Raw genomic sequence first — 16,598 nt, forward strand, 5'->3', positions numbered from 1 at the left:
CCTGCTGAGACTGCGGCCAGCGCGGGGTTGGGGACTTCGTGCACGGGTCCCGCTCCTGCCGCGGGGACCCGGGGCTGTGCCGGTGCAGGGGCAGCCCCCAAGGATACCTGCTGAGCCCGATGCGCAGAGCTCTGCCAGTGCCCCCAGACGCGGGACGTGGGCTGTGCTCTCAGCCCTACAACCGTCCCCGGAGCCCGGTTTGAGTCCCAAAACACGGGACAGGGGCCGTGCCTCCAGCCCCAAACGCGGCACTGAGGTGCGGATTCTGAGCTCTCGATGTGGCCGGGTGAGCCCGAGTTCAGACTGTGCCAAATGCAGGACTTAGAGCTGAGAAACAGAGACTTGCTGGCCAAATGAACCTGGTTTGAGCACCAAAACAGGGGATTTGGGCTTTACGTCAAGCTCCCCGAACCGCAGAACTTTCTCTCATTTTGAGTCCAAATGTCTGAGTGACCCTGGTTTCAAGCCCCCAAAACACCTGACAGTTAATCTCCATTTTTACACTTGTGCAAATTAGCCTGGTTTTGAGCACCCAAATCCAGCGTTTGGTCTTCATTTCTGAGCCCAAACATTTCTGAGCCCAAAGACATGGTCTCTCCTCAGGCCCCCAAAAATGCAGGAATCGATCACTGCTTCTAAGCCCAAAATGTGGCCACCTAAGGCCGGGAGGACTTTTAGTCTCCATTTCTCAGTTTTAACGCTGGTCACATAAGCCTGGTTTCAAGGCCCACATGCTGTACAAGACTCAGTCTCTGCCTTAAACCACCAAAATGCAGCCCTTGGTCTCTGCCTTAAGCCCTGAAAACACAGGTCTTAGTCGCTGTTTCTGAGTCCCAGAATTGGCCATATGAGTCTAGTTTCAGGAGTCCAAAATGCAGGATTTAGTCTGCTTTTAAGTTCTGAGCCTGAATTTTGAGCACCCAAAATGCAGCACTTGGTCTCTCTTTTGACCAAGCGAGTCTGGTTCTGAGCCCCCAAAACACAGCAGTGGGTCTCTGCTTGTGAGCCCAGAATCGCAGGACTCTCTGTGAGTTACAAGCCCCCCAAACGCAGCGCTGGGTCTCTCTCTGTAAGCCCCCAAAATGACCCGGTGTGGTGGTCGAACCTCAGCCGGTAGCTCCGCACCAGCAGCCGCTCGCTCATCCCCAACCCATGCGGTGGGATGGGGAAAGGAACGGGAGACAAAACACAGCCCGCGGGGTGAGATCAGAACAGTTTAATAATGGACAGCAAGACAAATATGACAGTGTAATATCAATGACAACACACAATACTGACGGCAGTGACAATGACGGCAGTACCTCCATTAAATAGGATAGGTGGATCGCTGCCCCAGCCCCGCGTTCCGGAGCCTCCGCCCCGCCCCTCGCCCCGCCCCGGCAGAGCCGCGGGATTCCAGAGCCCCGAGCCCCAAACCCAGAGACAGGCCCATCCCGCACGGCAGTCATGTCCCCGGCATCAGTCACAAGGGACACACATCCCTATGGATCCATCCCAACGGCGGTGACGTCTGTGTGGCCCCCGCAGCCGCGGCCCTCACAGAGCCTTCACCGCGGGGACCCTGGGAGGGCGAGTGATGGCCACCCAGCTGGGCCCAAGCTGGGCCCGGAACTCTGGTTCCGCAGCTCCTCGGCGCGATGCCAGGGGGTCCTGGAAGACAAAGCGGATGCTCCCGGAGCTGTCAGGGCACACACACACAGCCCCAAGCCAGACCCAAACCCTCTGCCCTGGGCTGGGCTTCTCGCCACAACCAGGCTCCTCACAGGGCCACAGGAGACAGATCAAGCCCCAGAGCAAGGCCAGGGAGGCTCAACAGCATCAGAGGCATTCCCTGCACCACAACTGCCCAACAGTTGCACCATTCCATCCCAGCCCCTTCCCTCTCCACCCCCAGCCCAGCCCAGCCCAGCCCAGCCCAGGTATGGGTCCTTTCCCATCAGCCAGAGTGGCCCCAGCTGTGGGGTTGCCCCAATTGCTGCTGTTCAGGGTCTGGGAAATAGGCTGCTGCCTCCATGGGGGGCATGGATGTGACTGGGAGAGCATGGCCGTGATGGGATGGCAGTGTGCCTTAAAAACACCTCTGCCTTCGCCCCAGGGGATCTGATCCAAAGGGGAACATCTGGTCTCCAGGGGAGCATAAAAGGAGCCGGGCAGATCTGGGGGCTGGGGCTCAGGGCTGTGGATGGGTTTCCATTTGTCCAGATCTGCTTATCAAAGCTCTCCCCAGGCACATGGTTGAACTCGGAGCCACTTAGGTGCCTAAAGAATTAGGAATTCTAACAGAACGACACATAATAGCCTGGAAGGGGCACCCCCAGCCTGAGACCCACTTTGATCCTTTCCTGTCTGTTTTCCAAGGAATATGCTGCTATTTCTCACAGTGCCACAGCTGCCCATTTTTAGGGAATTGAAAACAGTAGAAGGGACTTCCTGAAAATCAGAGACAATTAAGGAAAACACAGAAGGCTTACTGGATTTCTTTAGCTGCTGTAAGGAGTTTTGCTGCACTACCAGCAATGGAGAAAAACTACAGCTCTTCCATTTAGGGACTGTCCAGAGCACCAGCACTGGCTTCTTTTCTGCCCAGGGATAAGTTTGTTTTAATACCTTTGTGCCCATCTTCAAGTGAATGTGTGGAATGGTGGGGCAAGCAGGTACAACTAACCCTTCCCATGTGCAAAGGGGACAGTGGAGCTATTGGGGGGGTCAGTGTAGTCACCAGCCTCTTGCAAAGCCACCCTTACGTGTGCTCGTCACATTAAATACCACTGCCAGTGACTCATTTATTTGTCTTCATAATTAAAATAACAATAATACTCTGACATACAGAAGCACCTTGAGTTCTTTTGTAGGAAACATTACCAAACATTATCAAACCCCCAAATCCTATGTGGCTGAAAATGCACAAGTATTCTATGGGAAAACTCCTGATAACATGCATGTGTATCTCTTCAGCTCTTAAGGGAGATAAAACAGCCAGCGTTTTATCTCTGGTGTTAACTGCCACTATTTAGTGGAGGGGACAGCTGCCATTCCTTTTCCCCTAAAAAAAGCTGCCCTTAATCTCAATCTGAACTCTTGGTGTACGCTCCAAAGCAAGACAAAAGCAGGACTCCTGAGGGTGATGAATGACTGATGTTTCAGGTCTGGGTGCCCAAAACCTATGGCACCTGCAGAGAAAAATCTGGCTTTCCACTTGTTGAGTACTTTTTATTTTCCTTTTAAGTTATTTTAAGCATGTGATCTTTCAATCTCAATATCACAATGACATAAGGATGTGCTTTGCCTGTTTGCTTTGTGCTGTTATATTTAATGTGTTTAGAATGACCTTCTACCTCCATTAAATTATGTATGATCTGGATTCTCATCAGGGCCATTTATGATCATTTGTTTTGGATTTTTATGTATTGCTTTTCATTGTCCATCTCAGAAATTTTTGTACTTGCACTGAATAAAAAGTGACAAGAACTGATGGAGTATGTTGTTAGAAACACCTTGGAGATTCCTGATTCCAAAAATGTTAGTTTATGATCCGCGGGCCCTCCTGGGATGGACAAGTGTGGTCAGTGCCACCCTGGGGGACACTTACGGGGCACTCAGGGAGATGGTTCAGTGGTGGCCTTGACAGTGCTGGCAGAATGGTTGGATTTGATGATCTTAGAGAGCTTTTCCAACCTTAGTGATTCTGTGATTTTTTTCTCTGTTTCACAGATCAGAATGAACAGTGTAAATATGAATTGCGGTTTGCTTATAAATACAAAGCCCTGGAGCCACATCCGTAAAAGGCTTCAAACATGCAGAAAGTACCAATATTGATACTTGTGTTCGATGTGATAACTGACAAATCCATCAGTGCAGAATTAAAAATGACCAGGTAAACAGACCAGGCACTCTGAACACAGTCTGAGAATATTGTCCACCAATACAGTCGGTAGGAAGAGAAAAACCCAACCTAATAGTCTTAGCAGATGCTTTGATGATTCCATGACTGAGTAATCCTTGTTATGCTCTCCATTGCTCTTCAGTGGGACCATGCAAAGCCAAAGCATACCCTCAGCCAAAAGGTAAAAGGCTTAAATAAATCAGTGCAGAGTCACTTTTGCTGCTTCAGGACAGCATTTGTAACAAATTGAATCAATAAAGGTTTTCATAATTTTGGGAGCTGTTGGCTGTAGGGTGTGTGAGAGCTCCAATTTCTGTGTTAATTTAGTTGTCTTCAGAGGTTAGAAAGACTGAAGGAATAACTGTGTCAAGATTACTGTGTCTATCCCATTTCTGGCAAAGGCTGCTAGGGTTGAGGGGGTTTTTTTATATCTTAATAACTTCATTTATGACAAATGATGCAGCAGAAAACATCTTTCTCCTACAGGTTTATCAGGTTTTTAAGCCATTGAGTCTGATATTTCATTTTGTTCTTCTTTGCCCCTACCACAAATAGGAGGCAAAACAGAGAATTTGTTTCTTTAAGGTTCTTTGAGAACACCCTAACACAGCATAGATAAATCCAAAAGTAAGTCTGAGGCTCATCTAAGTTTTCAAGGATCAATGAAAAATGCATGAGTGTCATTTGCTTCCCACTATTCTACCATAAGATTTCTTTTATTATTTTTATCTCCTGTAAAAGCAAAATTGAATATGTCCAGAAAATAAACACAACACAGCAGAAGAAAAACTCAGAAGACTGTGAAGTGAAACAAAATCTGGAACGCTGGTTGCTCAGCTATATAGCTCTAACATAAACAGGAATGGCAGTTTACTGACTATTCTTTATGCAACATTAGGGAGGAAAAACTATTCTCTGGTGCTCGAAATGCAAATGTTTCAAATGTACATCTGGGCGTATTCCCCGTTAATCATTACTAAGGTCAGTTCTTCTATTTTTGCCAGGATGAATGTGCAGTCAGCATTTGTTTTAATTCTGAAGCAGCTAGTTGCAGTTATTAAGAAATGTCTCTTCTTATTCAAGGCCAAAATGTTCTCAGTTTGCCATTGAAAATTTCGATTCAGCACAGAAATGCAGTTAAATCAAAGTTTCAGTGGTGTCCAACCACATCTAGGAGATCTGTGCACGTGCTTTGTTTTACAAGAAAAGGGAGAGGGCATTTGCATCTCAGCTGTAAGAGTCCCTCAGGTGGCTCTTTTATTGCCACTGTCATCTCAGGAGACAGAGCTGATCTGAGTAGGTTTAATGCTGACAATATGAATATCCCACTGCATGTAGACATTAAAATATTTTCCCTTTAGAGCAATCTGGCCCTTTACCAACCCCCCAATGGCCATGAAAATAAACTGCAGTGCAAATTATGCTAAAAAAATCAAAGGATGAGAGTAAAATTCATATCTGCAGAATTTTTAATTTGTGCTCGTGGCCATCTGGCATTGCTTTCCCTCGGGACAGTGACCTTCCTCTCCTCTCTGTTGGTATTTCACTCACTCACCTCTTTGGTTGCTACACTGCCACAGAAATGCTGCCTTCTAGTTTTTAACTTGATTTTTTTTTTGTCTGTATTTCTCTCCCTATGGAAGTGCATTGGAATAGGAATTTGCATAACAGCAGCTCTGCTAGTAGAAACATAATCCAGTCTCACTTACTAAACTGTCAGTGTGGGTGAGCACCTTCAGCTCCAAGGAACTGGGGAGAGCAAGGATTTGGTCCGTCACAAAGCCTGGAGTTATCAGTCCCTGTGGCAAGAAAATATTAGACAAATGCTATTATCTGCCCTCAGCATGAAGATTCAGGTTGTGAAGCCAATGTCCTGTGATAATTATATTTATAACTGTAATATAATTATGCTTTGATAGTGCAAAGTTGGCAGAGACTTCGGCTATTCCACTGAGGCTGGTGAAGTTAGTTAGGGGGTTTTATATCAGTCTAATATGTCTGAGCATGATCAAGAATTAAAAGGAGAATTTTACAGAAATATTTTCCGAAGTATTGCTCCAGACACTGGGGTAAAAACTTCTTCTAGGGGCCTAGAAGACTGAAGATTTTTCTGTTGGATTCCTCTCAGATGTTGAAGGGATTGATGGGATATATTGATATACCATGGAAAGAGACAAAAACAGAGAGGTAAAAGGTGTATCTCATATCCTTCGCTGAAAATATTCTAAAGAAAAAAATCCATGGGCACCAAACAATTAAATTGATAAGACACTGGTTACTACCCCTGGAGTTCAGTTCTGCAGTTAATTGGAGTGCTAACTGAAATTATTTTGGTAGTGGTGTGCAATCCTCGTCAGAGGATACTCACATTCCAAAGCTGTTACCTATAATCTGGCACCAGTGTCAAAATGTGCAAACCCAAGGTCCAACACATGGCTAATATGGAAAAGGAATTACCACTGGCCACAGGAGACAGAAGCTGCTTATCAGTCAGGCCGTGCGTGTAGTGTTGCCTCTGTGGGTAAATTAATTAGTCTCATATTACAGATTATCGGGCATTTTTCCTTTTGGATGAGTGACATGGTTTAAATGGTATAATGTATTTATCAATATGTGGTACAGCATTGGCATCCCTAGATTAAAAGAATTGATAGAAATATATATTATGGAAGGGTAACTCTATCCTGAAATCATAGAAATATGTAAAAATTAAACTATTTACAAAGGGAATGGAAAAACTGCCATTATTGTCAATACATACTATAGAACATGAGAATACACAGCTCCTCTGTCAACATCTAAAGGTCAGAGCACTTCCAGGATGGAAGTGCTTCAAGGATGGATCCTCTGAGGATCTCTAGAAGCCTGCTGAAGAAACAGGTATGGATGTAGGTAAATATATTTCAGGAGAAAGGGAAAAGGAAGGAACTAAGATCATTACTCAAGCTGAACCCTGTCTAGTACTAGTTCTAGATCTTAAATCCTGGTAAAGCACCATTTGTGCTGTAATCCTCTTTCTCGTGGTCTGATGTGTGTTTTGGGGCTGGAAACGATTCGTTCTGGGGTTTGATTAAAAGACTGTACAACGTGTGAGGCAGCAGAGAACTCATCCTGAGCCCTCTGAGTTATTCCTGTCTGCTGGAAGCTGACATTCCACTGACAACCATCCCACACCTGCTTTATACTCACAGGTTTTCGGTCTCTCATCTTAGGGACACAGACCAGAGGAAGGCATTTTTTCCCTAGTTTATGTTCTTTGTTGATTTGTGAAAGCATATCTCAGGCTGTTTGGTATCTTTTGGCTTTCTACTGCAGGCACAGTTTTTTTCCTTTATCAGCTCCTCTGTAGCCTGAAAGATTGACTTTTTTTCCTCACTTGTTAACCTAATGTAGTTGCCTTTCTTCTACTCACTTAGATTGCATTTCTGCAGTGTCGCATAGCAAGGAACAAAAAGAAAAGGAAAGAAAGCAGAAAGATTCCCCAAACTACTGCTGTTTCCCATCCTATGATATTCTATGTTACAAAGAAAACAATTCCCATAAATCATTATGAGAAATACCTAAAAACCGAGGCTTTAATTTTAACACAATTCTAGGATTGAGACAGAGGCTGAAATTATATGAACCAAGTTGTTTTGGACTTCCTATGATGCATGAGCCCGGATTCATCACGGGACATGAAAACGTCACTCAGCTACACTTCTTTATTTTACCCTTTAGCCAGTAAAGTACTGCAGGCTTCAAATTCTAGAATCACATCTTTTTTCCTTAATTTAAGGCCAACAAAATTATGCTGCAGCCTATAAGTGTTAGTGGAGGTTATTACATTAAAAGAATGACACAAGTGCACAGGCAGAGTGACATAAAGGTGAATCGAAGCGTTTAATCTACAACTTGTCCCCTTTTACAAATCGTCTTGACAAAATGCTGATCACTGCACTGTAGTTCACTTGTCTCTCAGTTTCTGCCCCATTAAACAGCATTATGTCTCTTAAAGTCTTTTCCAGTTTCTTATACTTTCCACTCTTTCCTCCTCTCCCTGTTATAATACCACTCCTCTAGCTCCATCATTCTCCCTGACAAACTCCTCAGCCTTTAGCTTTGGCAGAACACTGCTTTTTGTTGTAGTTCCTGTGATCTGTTTTGGTGCTCAGTGTCAGCTTGTTCCTGAAAAGACATATCTGCTTGAAAGCGAGGATCTCTGCTCGCTGAATTCCTCATGTAAATGATTTAAACTCCATTCATGTACGAACTGGGAGCCAGAGCCTTCCTCTCCTTTTTTTGCTTTAATATTACTGAAGGAACTCAGGTGCCTGACTCCCAGAGATGTCTCTTCCTAAGCCTGAGGGCAAGTACCCAGCTCTCATCTTGGTTTGTGGGGTGAGAGCTGTGTTTGAGCACTACCACACTTTGGAAACCACCCACCTAGGGCACGAGCTGATGGAAGGGGAGAGGGACAGGTTCATGTCAGAGCAAAGGAAAAATAAGGTGTTAGGAAGAGACTATTCATATTAAACAATGGTTGGACCCTGTAGAGCCTGCTTACTATCAAAACAATTCTTTCTCAGATAAGTCTCAAAATATACAACACAAAAAGTGGCTGTTATTTACCTCTAAATGCAGCAAAACATTTTAAATAAAGGGCAAAATCCTGTCTGCTCTTTTTATTGCATTAGAAAACAGCGGCGTGAACAGATAAAATGTTCAGGCACCAGATGAGAGCAGACAGAACCAATAAAATCAGAAATAAAGAAGGTGTTTTATTGTGCTCTGGTGGATGGGTGAATTATACCTCTGAAATATATCTCACCAACTCCCTGTGTACAGGTTTGATGGTAAGTAACCCTTTCTGTAATTGCTGCCTGGTGTTTGCTGAACAGTTCCAGACAGAGGAACATGATAATAACCTGTGTAAAACTCTTCCAACGACCATATAAAGTCCAAGACTGAGGTCTCTAATAGTGCTTTAATGGCTATATAAAGATTACAGCACATTAACAGTGATCCTAGGACATGCAGCAAGCCATCAATAAAAGAAGCCACGTGCCAGCCTTCTCCAAGTGCAGATAAATGAGCGACAGAGGAAAAGGTCAAGAATATTATGTAGAGTGAGAGATTTTCTGGGCATAAGATCATTAGATCATTTAGACTCACCACCTGTACAACTCATGGTAAATAACATCGCCGTGTGGCCCTGGGATCCATCCAGGTACCCCTGTGAAAGATGCAGAAAGGCACCAAGGCCTGGCCTCGAGTCCCTCAGAAATGGAAAACCTGACACTTCCTTCGGTGTGCTGCTTCCATGATAAAACGGGTGTTGTTACCTCAGTCTGACCTAATTCAGAAATGTTTGAATATCCCCATGGCTGTCTTTAGAGAGCAAAATACTTCAGGGAATATTCCAGAATGACTTGACATGTTTAGACCTCATTATAAAGGAGGAACCACGGGAAACAGGAATACTAATTGTTAAAAAAGAAGCACCAGGACTCACTTCAAAATTGATTTGTCCTTCCTGAGATCTTCAAGTGGTGACACCACATCCCTGTGAGGAGAGAAAAAAAAAAAGGTATTTTTTGGTACAGGTCCTGGAAGTCATATAAATATCTTAAGAAAATCATGATTATATATTCCTAAAAGGACTAATAAAAAGAGAGTAGGGAATCTTCTGGCTACAAAAAAGGGAGGTTCATGAATTACAGACCAGACACTGACAGAATAAACTTGGCTACTAAGTTCAGCTGCAACTTCAGCAGTTTAATTTGCAGAATAAAATCTACTGTGCAGGAGAATGCCTTTGAGTAGCCTCGTGCCTCGTGCCTCGTTTATGTTTTGTTGAGGAAAAAACCCCATACCTAGCAATATAAACTGCACATACACGTGTATTTTGTAAACATATTCCAGACCAACATGGAAGAACAAAAATCTGGAAACCTGAAATATGAGGAGAGAGTTATTTGTACAGACAGGCTGCTACACTGTGAGACTGCATAGCCCGAGGTGCCCAAGCTACAAATGCCCCGATGCTGCTGAATGACAGATTTTCTGTGTGAACACAAACACAACCCAACAGTCACAAGTTGCTTTGATGTTCACAGTCAGATGTCCTCTTCACAGGAGTGCACCCATTACTCACTTCTAGGTTCTGCCAATGAATTTTCATATTAAGGAAGCACTTGCTTCCTAAGAGAGATAATATTAAAAAGATTGATTTGCTGTCCCTTTTTAATGTTTATATTATCTCATATATTTTACTATCATAGAAATTCATTAATGATATCAAAAGACACGGAAGAGATTTATGAAGAATTAGACTGGTCTGGCATAATCCAGTGATTGAGTTTGCAAGTCCTGCTTGAAGGTTATGGCTGTTGACATTTAATCCACATGATTTGATCTAGCATGAAATTTTGGCTTCTCTATGCCAGGAAAACAGTTTATGGATATATGTTTCCCCAGTTCTGCAACACCACCTGAACTTCGGTTCGAGGTTATTATAATATGAATGTTGTCTTTGCTTCTGCATGTAAGGGCAAAACTCAGATGATGAAGGCTCTGATGTGCAGAGGCATAACCTGATTTGCTTGGGAAGTTCTTCTGGAATAGCACTGTATAAAAGGTGGGGATTTTGCCAAAGCTCTGTAATGTACTTTCCTAAGTTAGCAAGGAGTAAGGATGTCTTTACAGACAACAAAATTCCAGAAGAGTTCCCTTATTATCTGGTAATCGCATTAAGTAATTGCATTGCAGCTTTATAAATATGTTTATCCCCAACACAAATTTGAGTGTTAATTCATCATTTGGGATCCTGCCACAAATTATTCCCATTCCAGTAGCCAAGTCAACAGATGGTGCATCAGTAACCCTTCAGTGACCTGCTGGCTGGGGGAGGATGCACCTACCCTGACAGGAGCTGACCCACCTGACATTGTCCAGGGCTGCACCAAACCAGAAACAGTGCAGGAAACAGAGAACTTCCAGAAGAGCTTGATATCTGTGATAACAGCCACCTCTTAACTCAGGCACTGTATAGTATTGCTGGGGGAAAAAAAAAAGTAAATAATCCAGTTAATTATTTATCCCCCGTGGAGAATTTTTAGAGATAGACATTTATGTAACTAATATTTCATCGCTTTTTTACTTGTTCACAATCAAAGAGAGAAGCAAGGCTTACTATAAATATGGTTGAGCTGCCAGATTTAAAAGAGGAAATCAGAAATGTTGGGTTCTGTGCAGATATCAGGTAGTAAATCAGCAATAAGTTCAATTCAGTGTTCTGCTCACTGATTCACTTCAAATATCCCAACTTCAGTGTCATTGTAGCAGTCAGAATGTCTGAGTCAATCACTAAATCTGAGTTGAGGAATAAATATCCTCATTCATCATTGTAAAAAGTGCTTGGGGTCTTTTCTAAGTGTCTGGGTAACTTAGAAACTCTTGCTAAATCTCCCTTTCTTAGGAAGTACAACTGAACTGAGGAAAGCACAAACTGTTTTCACAATTTACTGGCAGATACAAGGCAGATACTTTTGCAGGACTCTGAAATAAAGCAGGAGTCAGGTTTGGTGGAAAACAGTTGCTTTGATTTATAAAACAATGTTTAAAGCATTAACTTTAAACATTAAACTCTTTGTGTTTGTTAACAGAAGCTGACTTGTGTTAACAGACACAGAGCTGACAGAGACCTGCTGAAACAGATTTTGACCAATTTGAAACATCTTTCATTCTTGTAAAGGAGGACAAACTTTGAAACTACAACTTAGTTCTTCTGAATATAATATTCAGAGACATTTTCATATAAAAATGTGTAAAAAACTCAGAGATTCCTTAGTAATAAATTAAAGGATTTGGCTTTTTTTAAGGAAATTCCTTTTCAATTAAAAAAAAATCTCAGCTTCACTAAAGCACTCATGAATATTACCAACAAAAAAAATTACTTTTTTTCCTCTGTCTATAAATAGCACTATATCATCCAATAGTGTTTAAGAAAACTTCCAGCAGTCTTGGAACACGGTCATTTTTGTTTCTCAAATATTAACATAAATGCATACTAAAATATTTAGCTGCACATGCATATGTGTATATATATGAATATATATATATGAAACATTGTGCTGCATTTAACAGCCACTCACAGCACATTTTGTGACTTCACATGTCCATTTCAAGCAGGAAATCTCATTTGACCTCACTCCCGTCTAGTACAGTTGTATTAGACACCTAATGGTGTCAAAATGTGAAGCAAAACCTGGGCAAGTAAGAGAAGAAAACATTAAAACATTCTTTGAAATATTCCTACAACATAAGGGCATCAATTCAGCTACTTGATAATTTTCTTGTCATGGGACACAATATGAATGAGAAATTTAATTGGGCTGTGTCTCGCTTTGAGCTCCATCAATGATCTACAATTTAGAATAAAATTTCCCACACTGAGAAGGTTATTCCAGTGACCTGAGCTGGTAAGAGGATGGTTTAACATCAGCACCCAGTTCTGTACCACAGTCCAGTATAAAGCATCACACCAATTCCAAACAGGAAAATATTCACTGGCAGAAAAAGGTATTCAGTGCTACCAAAAAAAATTCTCTTGTCAAATTGCTCCTGCTGAAAGGGTGCCAGGAAAATTCAATACACTGTAAGCAGAACATGAACTGGAAGTCCCTCACTGTGGGTTTGATTTACCTGGATGGGTTCCAGGGAAAAATAATAGTACAAATCACGGTGGATGTATACATCAGCTACTGCATTTAACACATTTTGCACTGAGTAATTAAAAAACTTGCCCTGTGTAAATTATGTAGCAGGAGTTTTATACAGAAGGAATTAAAAGTACTTGTGCAATTTTGCATACTGTTATAATCCATGCTTTCCTAGTATCTACATTCTAATGATGGTAAGTCAAATATAAATAAGGAAAACATTTGGTTAAGAGTCCTTATTTTGTTTCAAAAGTGGGCCTTCTGAGTACCAAGTTGTTAGTAACTGGACTACTACTACTTGGTAGTAAACTGTTGTTACTATGGCAAACAAAAAAGATGGTACCAAAAATAATTTTTCATGTCTGTTTTTAGCACCTGCCATTTGGGGGTGTTAAACCTTGGGAGCTTGTTGTGTTCAGACAGATAAAGTCTCCTCTCCCCTCTCTTTTACATCAGTGTAACTATATTGACTTTGTGTGTTATTTCTGAGTGAGAAAAGAACCATTTCCCGGGAGTAAAATTCCAATTTAAGGGTAGGCTTGTGTACAGCCACTTATCCATATGAATTATGTGAGAGTCATGGATACTCCGGGTGTAAATCCAGGTGGAACTGTGCCACCAGCCCAGAAATGTGCTGCACTCCCAAGAGAAGAAAAAACAAACCTAAAGACCTGACAGCCTTATAAAAGCATTCCCATCGTGGCATAATCCTTCAGAAAAAAAATAAATCATAGCCCATCTTTTTGCAAATTGACCTGTAAGTTACTGGCAGCAAATCAATAGGATACAAATGAAAAATAATAATGCAATAACAATGCTCTGTATTATCTTGGGCCCCAGACGAAGGGCTGTGAAACGATCAATATGATAAAGATTCAGAGCTGTTACTCTCCTGCAAAGAAATGACAAAATAACATACTGATTTCAAAAGGTGGCTGTAAAAAACACCAAACCCATCTGCCACGAGATGAAACGAAAAACCCAAATATAAAACACTTCCTGGTTTGTTTGTCTGTTCCTTCTCCCCCAGACTTCCATTAATTTGAACTGGAATTTAACGGAGCAATTTTATGTTGTTGTTTGGAGAAAAAGCACAAGGAAGGGAAGGAATCAGCTATTTATCATTAGCCCGAGAAGCTCAAGGATGAAAATTCTCAGGAATAAGAGAACTGGTGGTTTCCATGAAGTAGCATTTAATTTTAACTGCTATCTCCACGTTTGAACTGAGGAATTTAGGAGAGCAGAGGTGGGATTACAGCAAGGCTTCATTATGAAAAGAATAAGATTGGCCATAAGCTTCATTAAATGAACTCTAAAATAAGGAGACTTCTTTTCTGTACATCCGTGAAAAATGCCAACTGCTTTAACTGATTACTAAGGAATCTTTGCTTTTTTACACATTTTTATATAAAAATGCATCTGTAGCTCAACAAAAATACCCCCGTGTGCTGCTGCTCTACACCCATCCTGTGGGACACCACACTGGAGGCTTCACCACACCCGCAGGGCTGGTTTTGCACAAGCCAACAGAGTCAATGCTGAGGCCAAGAACTACAAGGTAACTGATTAGGCATTTATCACTAATGCTATTTATTTATCCCTGTAGGTTTGCAAGGTACTTTTTGGACAAGCAGAAGAGTAAAGACTTGATGAAGTCAGGCAGTAAAAGGAGAGGGAATGAAGGCAGAACTGGAGGAGAAGTGATAAACCCACGTGAAGAAACCATCTACACAAAACAGCCCTGCACATACAAGGTAAGCAGTTGCCTCATGCATTAGTATTAATATCTGCCCACAGCCACCTTATTGTGCAAGATTTTTATAAATGAAAGCACAAAAAGATTGTGGCAACTTGTACATTCCCAGAACTATGTAAAGTAACTTCCACGATCAGTGCAACATGGCACATAGCAGTTACCCTTCCATCTCAATTAGATTTTCATTTTGGATTACCAAATGCAGGGTGAAAATAAAATGCCTTTCTTGAAAGGCAGCCAAAAGCCACAGTTTTCAAATTCTGGTTCATGTTCTGAGCTTTATCACAATTCCATATGAATAACAATTTCATATGAATAACAATTTCGTATGAATAAGTTCTTAGCATAGAAATTTCCACAATTGCTTAAAGGTGCATTTAAAGTCACCTATCTCCACATGGGTGCAATGCTGTAGGAATTTTAAGGGTTATTTCAATATTAATGCACAGGTTGTGGTTAAGAGGACAGAACAGAGATCCTCACGAAGCACCAGCCCCAAGACAGGCCACCACCCATGGGGTGACAGGTGACAATCCCCTCTTGATCCCATTAAAATCATGTGCATTGAAGTTACTGTGACCTTGAAATAAAGGGTGAAAGTCTCACTAGATGCCAAGACTTTTAGTTCCTGTGGCATATCAGCCTATGGAGATCTTGGAAATGATTGCTAGAAGGCTCTCTCTGTCAGGGTATGGTAAGATTCTTCCATCTTAATTCTGTGGTTTTTTTAAAAAGTTGTGTTTGCACAGATTTTTTTACTCTTTTTTCATAGTGTCTGTCACTCTCTGTCTTTTAAACAGCATTTTTCGCAAATCAGAATCACCTCAAAACTGAAGAATCTCACTTTGGGGATGATTAAAAAAATAACAAAAATTCTTCCTGGGAATAAGATGAAGTTTCTCAGACAGCTGCACTTCCCACCTGTTCGCAACATTTACAGAAAGAAAAGCAGAGGCATTTTTTCCAGATGTGCCAAACTGATTTCTGCATTATTCAGTCCTTCTGTTCCCTCTTAGCATGCTGTCATTGTAAAATCTGAAGGGATAAGTATGAGGAGAAGGGAATATCTCACTCTGAGCTTACAGAACAGTCATTTTTCTGTGCAGACAGGAAAACCAAACCCATGCCGCTCCCCGGAAAACACTGTGACACCAAAGAGGAGCAGCAGCAGGCTGTTTCCATGCTCTGCTGGGCAGCAGTGCATTTAGAACTGTACCCAGACACCCCTCGTGCCAACAGGAACGTCTGCTGAGGGCTGTGCCAGCCCCTGCTGTTCCTCATTGCTCCCAGTTCCTCAGGATGGAGGGTTTGTTTGGAGGAGGAGCAGCAGAACCTGCTTTAATCTGTGTTGGGCCACAGTCCACGGCTGTAGCTCTGCCTGACGAAGGGAAGGAATTCACATCTCGGCCAAACAAGCCTCAGACGTGTGCCCTGAGTGCTGCAAACAGGGACTGGTGCCTTCTCCCTTTCTGCTTGTGTCAGTCCCTCCCAGCAGGGACAGATCCAGCATTGCTGGGTTTTGCCTGTGGACTTCAAATAGTGAAAGAAAAAGGACGGGCTACAGACAAGATAAGGAAATACCTTCCAGTAGAAGCGACTTGGTTTCAATTTTAAAAAGCCAGGAAAAGATATCACACAAATATTCTTTTCTACAGTCAGGGCTAGTTATTCCCTTGAATACTAAATCAGAGCTATATATAATTTCAAAGACCAAGAAACCAACTCTCTTCCTCTGCCATAAAACTAAACAGTATTCTGTTTTCTGTTTCCAAGTAGGCTGCTAAATCACACAAAGTATTTCTTATTTCTTTTACTTTTTTTACTCTTTTGTTTTATCTGCTGCACTCCTTTCTGTATAGCCATAAAAGCAGCCTAAGCTCAATCTAACAGGCAGCCAAACATTACACAGCCCTGACTCTGAAGAAACACAATTAGTTTTGAAATCTTCTATAGGATTCATACTTATCAGCATCTGATTTCTACAGCTGAGGTGCCCCTGACTATTTCAAGAGCCATAAAGCTTTAAGTCTAGTGGAACAGTTTCTTAATTTTCATTTTTTGTGCTCAGGTCTACTAAAATTAAAAGTCTACTAAGTCATAATGTGAAGCCAGACAGTGATAATTCCAACAAAACACCTAAATCCAAGGAAAGCCAGGGGGAAAAAAAAAAAAGACATGTCAAAAACAACTGGGAGTGAAATATTTGAAAAGCTGTAGATCAGAGACAGTTTCTTAATAGCAAGCCAGGTTGTGCCAC

General features: G+C 42.0%; 2 long non-coding RNA genes across 2 annotated transcripts in view; one reads left to right on the forward strand and one right to left on the reverse strand.

Moving 5' to 3' along the window:
- LOC113994120 overlaps positions 1-14,336 on the forward strand; it is an 87,399-nt gene extending 73,063 nt beyond the window's left edge. The window contains exon 9 of the long non-coding RNA XR_005565068.1: positions 14,192-14,336. This is a non-coding gene — a long non-coding RNA (uncharacterized LOC113994120). The remainder of the gene's footprint in view (positions 1-14,191) is intronic.
- On the reverse strand, positions 1,202-14,131 carry LOC113994121. Its single transcript, XR_003542949.2, has 5 exons — positions 12,019-14,131; positions 10,806-10,921; positions 9,378-9,428; positions 5,593-5,682; positions 1,202-1,650 (listed from the first exon to the last, which is right to left on the reverse strand). It is a non-coding gene; the product is annotated as an uncharacterized LOC113994121 (long non-coding RNA).
- Positions 14,337-16,598: the final 2,262 nt, after the last annotated feature.

The sequence above is a fragment of the Pipra filicauda genome, unplaced genomic scaffold (genome assembly GCF_003945595.2).
Source record: "Pipra filicauda isolate LSUMZ 115617 unplaced genomic scaffold, ASM394559v2 scaffold411_size619879_pilon, whole genome shotgun sequence".
Taxonomy (NCBI): domain Eukaryota; kingdom Metazoa; phylum Chordata; class Aves; order Passeriformes; family Pipridae; genus Pipra; species Pipra filicauda.